Raw genomic sequence first — 13,279 nt, forward strand, 5'->3', positions numbered from 1 at the left:
TCTTAATCAGTAGACAGTAATCAACAGAAAGCACTTAGACCTTGAAGCTAGAGACCTGGTTTCTGATTCCAACTCTGTTAGTCAGTTTCAAAGCACCTAGACAATGTGTAGCCTTTTTGAGTAGCAGATCTTTTCTCTGTGATGTGGACTCATACTTCAGAGATGAAATGTTGTTCTTTCCGGGCAGCAATTCCTCTGTGCATGATATGTTTTGCCCCAGGATGCCAACTCATCTATCAGCATCCTCAGTGAGAGAGAACCCATGCTGAACGTCCTGTTTCAGTGTTTGTGTCAGAAAGGAGACAAGACTGTGCATTCCCCCCACTGTGCTTTGCTTCCAAACTGCTCATATGTTCCATCATCTTCCTTTGCTCTTGTCCCTTGCCAGGTTTGACTTGGAATTTCCCCTGCTCTCAGTCAACTGCTTTGTAGCTCAGTCTGAGCTCTCCCATGTTTGCTGACCCATATCCCCACAATGGCACATTTTGGCATCTTCAGAGGGAAAAAGAGGGTTATCAATACAAATGTGAAAATAAACAATTTTTCCCGACCCAGACTGAAGAGAAATAATGAACGCAGTATGGCCGAGTACAGAGATGCTGTTGAACAAGTGTCAGACCATGACTGTATCCCATTATTCTGATAATACCATGTATTTAGGAAATTTTAACAGTACAATGTAATTTTTTTAGACAGGGTCTCCGTGTAGCCCCAGCTGTCCTGGAACTCACTATGTAGACCAGGCTGGCCTTGAACTCCTGGAGATCCACCTGCCTCTGCCTCCTGAGTGCTGGGATTAAAGGCGTGCACCACCACGCCTGGCCATTTTTTTTTTTTTCTGATTCAGGGTCTCCCAGTAGGCCCAGCTGGACTAGAACTCACTATGTACAGCAGGCTGGCCTCAAACTCACAGAGATCCACCCGCCTCTGCCTCCTGAGTCCTGGGATTAAAGGTGTGAGTCACCACACCCAGCTAGAGCTGGGTCTTGTAGAAGACCTGGGTTTGGTTCCCAGCACCTACATGGTGGCTAACAACTGTCCATAACTCCAGTTCCAGGGGATCCAACACCCTCTATTGATGTCCTCAGGAATTGCATGACACAGGTGCACTTATATACATACAGACAATACACTCATACACATAAAATAAAAATAAATATTTTAAAAGCCAGGTATAGTGATATGTACCTTTAATCCCAGTATTCAGGATGCAGAGGCAGGCAGATCTCAGTGAGTTCAAGGCCAACCTGATCTACATAGTGAGTTCCAGGCCAGCTGGGGTTACTGGGAGACCCTGTCTCAAAAAGATAAAAAAAAATTTTTTTTAATAAAATGATTTAATATTTTGAAGAGGCCAGTTATCTTCCTTCCAGTCAAAAAGTAAGCCTTTATATTGATCACTATGTAGAATCTAGTTAGCATTCTGTTTATAAAATTTTTATGATATAGTCCTTATGCCTTCAGTACACTAGACAAAATGTGCTTTGGAAAAGAAATTATGATACTTTCTGTAAAAACTATCTGTGATTGAGGAGAACAAATTTTTTCAATCATTTTGATTTGATCATTTGAGTCGTTCATAATGCATGTGCTCAGTAAAACAAATTTAAAGTAGAAAGAGGAGGCAGTGGGGAGGACGAGAAGGGGAAGGAGAGGGTGGGAAGGGAGGGAAAGCAAAAGGAAAATAGACATTCAATTTAACATTCAATCTTGTTACATTTTTTTTTTTTTTGGTCTTTTTGAAACAGGGTCTCCCTGTAGCCCCAGCTGTCCTGGAACTCACTATGTAGACCAGACTGGCCTTGAACTCACAGAGAACCGCCTGCCTCTGCCTCCCGAGTGCTGGGATTAAAGGCCTGCGCCACCACGCCCAGCCTGTTACTCTTTTTAAAGACCCTTGGTTAGCAACAAATTTTAAGATCTTAATGAAAACTAATGATCAAACAAGTTATCTCTGATTTAATTCCCCTCCAGGATATATTTTTAAATAATAAATATGTGAAGTGTGGTTTTATGTATAAATCTGAGTCTTCTCCAAATTTATTTTCCAAAAGTTGATGTTTTATTCAATAGTCTTAGTGGCAAACAGTCTTTCCATGGAGGCTCCTTTTCACTAACAATTTTCATGAAATCCACACTTGAGTAGTCTACTGTGCCCTCAAACCTGTAGAGGTGTAGTTTGAGGTCACTGTACAAATAGACCTCTGGACACTTTTGGTAGCTACTGACAAGCACTGTCCTTAACTGCCTTGCTCTCCCTTTACTCGACTCTACAAGAATTTGGTCCCCCCAAATGTTACCTCTCATAACTTTTGTAACTGGCTTTAAATGTTTTATATTATTAAGTCAGTTGTAGAATATTAGGACATTACATGCTACTTTAATGTACAAGTTAATTTTATTCTATGTCAAGACAATTTGTCAACTGTATGTAGACAATTTAATATTTTTGTTAATAAAGGAAGATCATAATATAGTAAGATTCTTCATTAAAGCTCAAATGGGAGTTTCCATCAGATTATTTATAACATATATATGTACATAAGATACATTAAATATATAATCTCTATTTCACAGTTGGAAAAGCAGAGAAAGATGAGTCAATAGCAGAACTTGCCTGAGGCAGTCAATCTGTAAATCATACTCCTAATCACATGACATGGCCTCTCTGGATGTTTGGTAATTTGTAGGAAAAATAACTAAGGTTTTTGCATGTTAGAAAATTCCCTAAAGGGAATGGAGAGATGGAAGTGATTGCTCTGCAATCATAAGGACCAGATCTTGAATCCCAGAACCCAGGTAACAAGCCAGCATCCCTGAAAATGCCTATGACCCAAGCGCTGGGGTGGGGGTGAGATAGGTGGGCCACTAGGACTTGCTGACTTCCAGCCTAGCTGAGAGCCAGCCCCAGGTTCATGGAGAGAACTTGCTTCAAAGGAATAGACAGAGCATGATAGAAAAGGATATTTGATGCCCAATTCTGGCCTCTATGCATGTGTACCCAGGCAAGCACACACATGCAGATACACTCACACAGACACATACACACATGTACAAATATGAAAGAAAATTTAAAATTCTCTAGAGACTGGATGGTTTTTGTTGTGCCGGAAAATACTACGCAGGCTGCTGGGGGAGAAAAGTCATTAGTGGACCTACCCAGAGCTAGACTCTGCATGCTGCAATACCAACCTGCTATGTAAGATGTGCCTGCTGGTGCAACAGCGACACAACTGTTAAGGAGTAGCAAACCATTTTCTGATTGAATTCGAGGCCTCCTCCACAGAAAGGAGTTTTATGCCTGGTCCAGTAATCAAAATCAAAAGCCCATGATTTTGGAAGTCGTGGGCCCTAAGATAGAACCTTGTATTGTTATTTTGCTAAATGGTCAGTCATGCTGCTAAATTGTCTTCTAAATATTAATGTTTATACCCATAGACATGGGCTGCTTTCAACTTTGGTCAGAGAAGCTTCTTTTTGCAGTAGAGAGCAGCCAATGGAGAGCTGCATAGCTGGTCCAAATATTGAGAATAAGAGACTAAGTGCTCAGCCCTGAATGGGACATCTGTATCAACCCTGCCACCATCAAGGCTCAGGGAACATTGCAGAAGAGGAGGTGGAAAGAATGTAAGAGCCAGAGAATGGGGAGTCTTCTGGACATGACATGGCTAATACATTCATGAACTCACAGAAGCTGTGGTTTCCTGCATAAGACCCACACAAGATCAAACCAGTCAAACTTCCAGCATAAATGGGGACGATGTTCTCCAGGCCCCACCCCTACTAAGGAGCTATTGGCAGTGGATAGTTGCTAGAGGAGGGAGAGTCATTCTTTTGGGGGATGTGGCAACTGGTAGGTTCCCCCATGCTCCAGTGGATGGCCCCAAGTCAATGCATACATGTCAGTACTAACTGGACTTAGTGGGTTATCCAAAAGAAATAGACGTTAGGAGGGGGGACACTGGGGATAGATTGAGAGAATTGAAGGGACGAGTGGGGGGGGTTGGTATATTTTATTGTATGCATTATGAGATTCTCAAAAATAAAGAAAAATTTAATTCTCTAAAGGAATATATTTTAAAAAGTGAATGGTTCGTTTTGTGTTTTGTTTTCTCTGGAGTACACATCTTCCCCTATATTACAACTTGAACTTTTTACCATAGACAGTCTCAACACACCTAACTTCAAGCTAGTAGTATATAATTCACAACCCTCAGAGATAGTGCACAACAAAGTGAAGTTTGCCCAGATCGAGCACATCACAGAAAATGGTGCCTATTCTGTGCTCTAATTGTTCACACTGAGCATAGCCTGGGCATTATGTCTCATAATTGGTAGGGAAGTATAAGAGCAATCCTGAGGGATTTGGGACTGAGACATATCATGACTAGCCACTTGAATTTCTTACTCTTAATTTTTTTAGGTTAAAGACTCAGTTCCTAAAAAAATGATCAAAACAAATATATGCAGTTTTATGAGATAAACTACCACATCCAGGCTAAGTATAGTAAGCTTGATCTGAATCCAGACCCATGCTTATGTTGTCTGGAGGGTTTCAGGATAACATATCTCAGATTAAGGCCAAATTCGGCTTTTGACATTAATAAAAAATAATGTCTATGAAATATAAGGCTGAAGTTGGCTACATTTCTAAGTAGATAAACTCTGGATTCACTGAGGCATTTATATCTGTCAATGACTGTGTGTTACTATGACCCGATGACTTTATGTTCCCAGTTCTCAGCTGCCTCTTCTGTACTTGGTTATTGGCTGAAACAAATGGATAGAGAACTCAGAGGTTAATTAACAGGTTAGGTCCTCTGGGTGGGAGGAACTGAGATAGCATTATAAAAGAAAAAGAAAAATACAATAGAAGTAATATTAGCAAGTATAGAAAACTAAAACTGAGATGCAACTATGGTCCCACCTCTGTGTCATTTAGATTGAAACACATAGAAAAGTGTCCAGCCAGAATTCCTTGGCATCCTCCTGTGTATTATAGTAAATTAATACAAGTTGCCTCAAATCAGATTCTAGCATCACAGCAGGACTCCAGAACAGTGTAAATAGGAAGAAAGAGCCTTAGGAAAAAGTGCAGGTCACAAGCACAGGGGAATAGAGGTATACCAGGGACTTTAAGTCCAGGCAATCAGTCAGGGACCAATTCATCTATAGAATCTTAACAAGCAGAAAAAGCAAACAGGAGAAGAGAGACAAAGCATTGTGGATAAAAAAAAGACCTTCACAATGGAACCCAACCTAGCCATCTTAGCATTGCAAGAACACTGGAAAAGAGGTTGATGGGACTTGGGTGGTGGGGATCACTAGAGAGCCAAGGAAAATGCTTTGTTGTATGTCTGCCTCTGAGCTTGGCACAGTAACAGTACTTTGTATAGCATGTGGGTGTTTATACACTTGCAAACTTTTATTATATGGATATGTATCATATATTAGGCTGAATATGTTTTGAGGGTAGTGTGTATGTTTTAAATTATTTATAATAGACACAATGACTGTAAACAATGAAGTGGTATGCTGGGGCTTTATCAACAAATAAATCTAGAACCAGTCATCCAAAGCACTTAGAGCAAGAAGGAATTTGATATGCTACAAAGAATACGGGAGGGGGATTTGTGAGTCCAAATGCAAATCTTGACTTTGTTAGATCCCAGTGACCTTGAGCAACCTTCTTTCTGTGGTCTTCCGCTTCCTCACTGCAGGATTCACCAGCTTGCCTAAGATGGGAAATTTTTTGCTTATTCCAAAGATGGATGGACCGCAGGGTTCTTAGAAAAGTATGAAGAATAAAGAGAGCCTTCTCTTGCCTGGAGCTCAATATGCCTACATGTGACAATCAGAAAAAAACTATATATATAGTTTAAAACATAATTATATATATATATAATTAAAAAAAATAAAACTATATATATATGACTAAAATTTAATTTAATGTTTCAAGAGCACATGACAAAATTGCCTGATAAAATTATAGGTTTCAGTCTACAAGCATCTGGCCCCATTGATTCTGGCTCCATGGTGAGGTAGAACAGGATGGCAGAAGGGCCTGGTAGACAATAATTACTTACCTCATGGTAGTCAGAGAGGCCAGAGAGAGAGCCAGAGAGAGAGAGAGAGAGAAACTTTTAGGCACACCTTATGTCCAAGCTGTAACATTCTACCTCTGGCCCCAAAGCCTCATACTCATCTTTTAATGCAAGATTTATTTGCTCTATCACCAAGAATTTCCAAAGTCTTAATAGTTCCAGCATTTCTCAAAAGTCTAGACTCAAGTTCTTTTCTGAGTCTTAAGACAAACTTTTAGTTGTGAACCTCTGTAAAAACAGAAACAAAATAGTGCAGCCCTAAGTGACACATTTTTAGTGGAAACTCTACCCCTAAGGCTCTTGGACCATCACAGAACAGGTGGTAGAAAGAATATTACTGCATCCCTCAACTCCACTCACCCATGGCTTGGGGACTATGTGGAAGAGAGGGCAGAAAAACTGTAAGAGCTGTGGTCGGTGCCTAAACACGAGGAGATAGTCTTCCAGGCTTCTGGGAACTTGCTTGTGTGAACTTGTAGCAATACCAACAGCAAGTACAAGACCCATGGAGACTCAATCAGACAAAACCCAGCACAGAACTGTGGAAATGGGCAGCAGGCCCCAACCTTAGCCGAGGAACTATTGACAACTGATTACTGCAGGGTGAGGGAGAGTATATATTTAAAGGAATGACTCTAGATAGGCTGACTAGACTCCAGTGGACGAACTTGCTCTAAGCAACATCTGTGTACAAAAGCTTGACTGGATAGGCCTTAACATATATGACAGAATGTATGGAATTCAGTGAGTGGGCCATAGGAGAAGCAGATGGGGCTCTAAATCTCTATATATTGAGATATATTGTATGAAATGTACAAAAATTCAATAAAAATATACATGAAAAAAGAAAAAAAAGAAAAGAAAAATAGACATGAATTGGGGAAGAGGATGTAGAGCCATGAAAGGAGGTGGGGATGGGGAGAGGTGGGTATGATCAAAATGTATTGTCTCACGTATGAAATTCTCAAGAAAAAATTTAAAAACAACAATGCCTTTTATTCTTCCAACAAACAGTGGTACAGGGTAAACATTCCCATTTCAAAAGGGACAGATGGGGGCATAGAAAGGATTAGGACCAAACCAATCCAAACAGAACAACTATTTGATCCTATAGTTCCATGCCAGGTATGTGTGGCACATGGTGACATGTGAGTTCCCAAAGGACTGTACTGGTTGCAGCTTCCATGGCCTCTCTTGGGCTGACTCTCTGTTCATTGCTGACAGCTCCTCTCAGCTTCTTGGGGGGCTTTACTGCAGCCTCTCACTCACAGCTTCATACTTTGCCCTCCCAGGGGCTGCCCACAGGGTCTCCAACCTTACCAAACATTGCCTAGCTTCCCAGGCCTTCCTTTGGGATCTCAGTGAATGCCTCCTGATCTTGCATGTTTGAAAGACCAAGATCATGTGGACACCACCAAGGTCTGCACCTGCTTGAGCCAGATCCCTTTGGACCTTGGCTACAAGGTCTATGAGTGCCTGGATGGCCGAGTTCCAGAAATACTTGCCTACCAGCCTTTACATTCTTGAGCCTGTGAAGGGTGAGGTCTGGCCAATTCCTAAGATGTCATGTAGGCATCTTTCTCATTGTCACAATGCAAAGCATTTTGAATTCTTTTTAATGGCAACAGTCTCTGCAACAGCTGCAACTTCCTTGGCTTCAACTTCATAGGAGCTTTTCCTTCCCTCGTCCCAAGTCTCACTGTAAGGCATGCCAAGAGCAGTCAGCAATACCCAGGCCACAGCCTGAATGATATACTGCCTTGGAATTTCCTGCCAGATTGATTAGCCCATAAACTTTAACTTGAGCCTTGTAAAATGTAAATAAGTTCTTTGCCATGATGTAAGAGGCATGACCTCTAGTTCCATTTCAATAGAGTTCTCACTTGCACGTTAAACCTAATGAGCCTGGCTTTTCATCTCAACATTGCTATCAGGGTTCTGGTCTTCTGAGACCCCAGCAGAACTTTATACGAAGCTCTGATTATAACATTCCAGGCTTGCTCTAGCTCACTTTTCCAAACTTTTCCAAACTCCTCCTGCAAACCAATTCCAAATGCTTCTAAACTATATGGTCAAATATAGGAACAGCAATTTTATGTTAGTCACTTCTTGTCAGTAAGAAAAAATACCTGAACAAATCAACTTGACAGAGGTAAGATTTGTTTTGGCTCATAGTTTCAGAGTATTTTGTCCATGGTTGGCTGGCTGCATTGTTTCTGTCTATGCTGATGCAGAGGATCATGGTGGAAGGGCATAGCAGAACAAGGTTGCTCATTCCATAGTACCAGAAGCAGAGATGTGGTGTGAGTGTTTGGGGACAAGATGTACCTTTGAAAGGCAGGCCTCCAGTGTCCTAGGCTCTGCCCCCTATGAGCCCATCCAAGGATGAAGTTAGCACCTTCCCAGTCCAATCACCTCTCCACAGACTGACCAGCTGGGGAACAAGTCTTCAACACAGGAGACTAGTTGAGGGACGCTTCACTCTCAAGCCATGTGGGAGACCATGTGAGCACGTAGTGAGAAGGCAGCCTTCTGCAAGTCAAAGAAAGAGGCTACAGAAGAAATTTCACCAGCTAACACTTTGATATAAGACTTTCAGCATCCAAAAACTTGAAAAGAATTTCTATTCCTTAAGCCACCTTGTTGTGGTATTTTTTTTTATGGTGGCTTAAACTGATCACTAATGTCCAAAGTAATTTTTGTAAAGTCAAGTATAGTAAGCCTTTTATATGTTTCTCTATTGCTCCAGCCCCTAGTTATACCTTTATTATATGTTACATATAAAAATATTTTATTTCATATCTAATGCCTTTAGGGAGGAAATGTAAAATGTTGACATTTAACAGGATTATGTTGAAATTGCATTGTGCTGTCAGGAGTTACAGTTTTCCTTTGAGTCCTGGCAAAGCTGATGGGAAAAATACACGGATGAAGCTGATACTGCTGTCATTTGTGTTGATGATCACCTCGCTGTTGTGCTACTGCTGAAACCATCTAGATGGCTAATTTATTTCCTTTTGTAAAGAGTGTGTAGATTTAAAACAGGCTCCTTTAACTTAGCAGCACAGCCTGGAGGGTCTCAAGGACCACAGGGCTGTGAGGAACACACAATATAAAGAGAACCTTCCTATGCTGTAGACGGGCTCCCGAGAGCAATCGAATGGAAGGAACTACACAGCTAGAGAAGAGAAATGAGGTGCAAGCAGCCCTCCTGTTCTGTATAATGGTCACCAGCACCATTCTAGAGCTTTAGAATCATGTGAGGTATTAAGTCCAGATTCCCTTAATTTTTTTTTCTTTTTGAGACAGGGTCTCCCTGTAGCCCCAGCTAACCTGGAACTCGCTTATATAGACCAGGCTGACCTCAGTCCCACAGAGATCTCCATACCTCTGCCTCCCAAGTACTAGAATTGAAGGGATGCATCACTGTACCTGCCATCTTTTTTTTTAAGTTTTTTATTTTTATTTTCTGTGTATGAGTGTATTGCCCGCATGCATGTAAGCGAACCCATGTCATGCAATGCTCTCAGAGGTCAGAAGAGTGCGTTGGATTCCCTGGAACTGGAGTTATGGACAGTTGTTAGCCACCATGTGGGTGTTGGGAGTCGAGCCCTGGTCCTCTGCAAGAGCAACCAGTGCTCTTAATCAATCAGCCATCTCTCCAGCCCTCCTGGCATCCTTTTTAAAAAGTATTTTGAGTCAGGACCTCCAACTATTCTCAAGGCTAGTCTTGAACTCCTGAAAACAGGCAATCTTTCCACCTCACCTTCAGCCTCCCAAGTAAGCAGGATTATAAGTATGTGCCACCACACATAACTCAAATTCCACTTTTGATTTGTGGGTTTTGGTTGGGGGTTTCTTTTCTTTTCTTTTCTTTTCTTTTCTTTCTTTCTTTCTTTCTTTCTTTCTTTCTTTCTTTCTTTCTTTCTTTCTTTCTTCTTTCTTCTTTTGCCTTCTCTGCTGCATGGGGATCAGACTCAGTGTGCCACACATGCTAAGATAGCTCTCTACTACTGAGCTACATCCCAAATCCTTACTTTTGTTTTTCAAGACAAAGTCTTACTATGTAGCTGAGGTTTGCCTCCAACTCATGATCTTCCTGTCTCACCCTCTTGACTGCTGGGATTACAGATGTGTAAATATGCCAGACTCCATTTTTAGAAGTACTGTTATGTCTAAGAGTTGGGAATGGGGACTAGGCCTCATTTATCTGCTTGTCATGTCTCTATTCAAGGCCATGAGAATAATTTGCACACAACCAGTGCTCATGTGAACATCAAGCTGCCATAAAACATGCAGGGGGGAAGGTCCCACTGCAGTCGGTACTTCTTGATAAATGAGAGAATATGTATAAATATATATTCTCTATAGAATATTTAGAATTTCCCTTAATAATATTTTAGTCATAGATTTTCTTCCTAGCAAAGCAAACATTGCCATTATTATTTGTAGCTGAAAAGAAAGAAAAAGAAAGAGAGGGAGAGAGAAAGAGGTAAATAGTCCTTCAGAATTCACTGATGTTTGAAAGCTATCAGAATCAGAATTCAGGAATGATCTTTCTGGTACCACTACAAGACCTCACTAGCAAACCCCTCCCTGCCAGAGAGGCTGAACGATGATGGTGATGTATTCTCACTGAATGCATTCATGAGTCTGGAGAGCCAGGGCTGCATCATTGCCCCAGAATATAAATGAATGTTCTTTCACCAAAGGACACCATAAACAGATGTTCTTCCTCGCCTTTTTAAACTATAAAACACTTTTGTGGATGCCTTTACAAAGGATCTATAGTCATATTTTAAAAGAGCCTTCATTCCCTTAGGGGCAAGAGGATTACTATTTAGTGTTGTGATTACTATTTTTTATGTTCTTCACATATTTTAATCTCATTTAATTCTCAAAGTAACTCTTAGAGGGAGGGACTGTCAGCCTAATTCAAAGTTATGCCAACAGAGGCTCAGGGGAGTTGCTGCGGAGTTTCCGTGAGGCCACCAAGCTGTAAGTATGTAGCTGAATCTCAACACCCCAGGTCAATAATCCTACACAGGCCTTGCTTCCACCTCATTCCCTGTTTCCAAGATGCCTCGACTTAGTCCAGTGAGGCTACTATGACATATTACCACAGACTAACTGGCTTACAAACAACAGAAATTTTATTTCTTACAATTTGGAAGCTGGGAAGTTTGAGATCAAGGCACTAACAGTTTAGGAGTCTGGTGGCCTTCCTGGTTCCCTGGTGCCCATTTTTCTCACTGTGTTCTCCACAGCAGAAGAGGCAAGGTCAGTCTGTGCTCTCTCTTTTTAAGGACACTAATCCTACTCATAAGGCATCATCATTTTATAATCATCTCCCATTATCAACCCTTCCAAACACCACTACATTAAAAATGAAGTTTCAATATAGAACTTTGAGTGATACAAAAATATTTTGTTTGCTACAATCCTAAGGATGATTGTTAGATTTTTAAACATGGTCTATGTAAAATAAATCACTTCTATGCTTGTTTAGATCGGCTAGAGAAATTTTCATCATATTTGGAAGAAATATGCAAGAAAATATGACTTTAAAAAGCAGACCATGTGGTACATAAGAACTTCACTTTGGAGGATTCTGAGGAGTACCACAGACATGCTTTAGAGTAAGTGGGAGGAATAGGGTCTCTCTAGGGCAGATAAGAGTGACATCTAACCTGAAGGGCATTTGATTATCCCTCAGGGAAGGGATGCTTGAGCAAAGTCAATTGAGAGGGATGCTGTATTAGGGCTAGTAAAGCTGCCATAACAAAATTTCTAATAACTTAATAACAGAAATGTGTTTTCTCACAGTGTGAGAGGCTAGCAGTCCAGGATCAAAGTGTTGGCAGGGTTGTTTCTACTGAGACTTCTCTTCTTGGCTTGTAGGTGGCTGCCTTCTTACTGGGTTCTCATGGGCTCTCTCCTTCTGCACACATTTGTATGTAGTTCTTCTTTTAAAAACATAAGTCACATTAAAGTCTACTTTTATGATCTCATTTTACCTTAACTACCCTTTAAACACTCTGTATTAGTTACTTCTCTTGTTCCTGTGGCCAAATACTGAACAAGAAGCAACTTAAGGAAGAAAGAATTTATTTTGACTGAGAGTACAGGGCATCCAATGCCTTCTTCTGACCTCTATGGGAATTACATGACTCAGGTGCACTTACATATATGCAGGCAATGCACTCATACATATATAATAAAAATAATAGATAAAATGTTTTTAAATTACATGTTTGCTTTCATCAGAAGTAAACCACAAAGCCAGCATCTCAAATTATAGGTATTAATTTATGATTGATATGTTTCTCATATAGAAACTAATATGGAAGGATCCAGGGTAAATAACAGCAATATGTTCCTCACTGTAATTCAAAGTACAAAATATCTAGAGATTTCATTACATACTTTAAAAGCCATTAAGATTATTTATCAGTAATGTCTAATAGAAATGTTACTTCAAATTTTCTAGTAACAATCCACAGGCCTCTCTCCAGGGAAAGTCCATTATACCCTCAGCGCCTTGACTCCCCCAGGCTCATTCACATGCCTATCTGCCCCCCCCCATTCTCTCCTCCTAGTTTGGGTCCTGCCCCATTACTTGTCTTGGGGCCCCAGACAACTGGGAAACCAATACTGCTTCCTGATCCTTTTCATCCAGACCAACTTAATGCCTTCTCTGGGCCCCAGGAGCACTGCTTCTGGGCCTGGCCCTGCCCTCAGCTCCCTCTGCTTCACTGGGCCTGCACCACCAGCCAGCCTCTTTCTGGGAAGCAGGGGCTGACCTTTCCTCTTCCTCTTCCTGATCCTTTCCATCCAGACCAACTCAGCTCCTCAGTGCAATCCCCAGGAGTCCTTGGGGCCTCTTCCTGCCCCATCTGCCTTTGCATCTCTGGGTGACATAGCCACCAGCTGCCCTAGATCAGCATCTTTCCTGGGCCAGGCTCCCAGGACAGTCCAACCCCCAAATTCCTGAGGCCAAAATCATTCCTGGAGGGATCCAGACCTTAGGAGAAAGCCTGAAAACATCTGACCCTCATCTGACTTGGGCCTCTGTGGGAACTCCTGAAGACAAAAGCAATCTGGCCACTCCAATATAAAATCAAAGGAGAGAACCGGAAGCTTAGGTGAACCAGCTTTTCATGCCCAAAAAGTAA

The sequence above is a fragment of the Nannospalax galili genome, unplaced genomic scaffold (assembly GCF_000622305.1).
Source record: "Nannospalax galili isolate Female #2095 unplaced genomic scaffold, S.galili_v1.0 scaffold127, whole genome shotgun sequence".
Lineage (NCBI taxonomy): Eukaryota > Metazoa > Chordata > Mammalia > Rodentia > Spalacidae > Nannospalax > Nannospalax galili.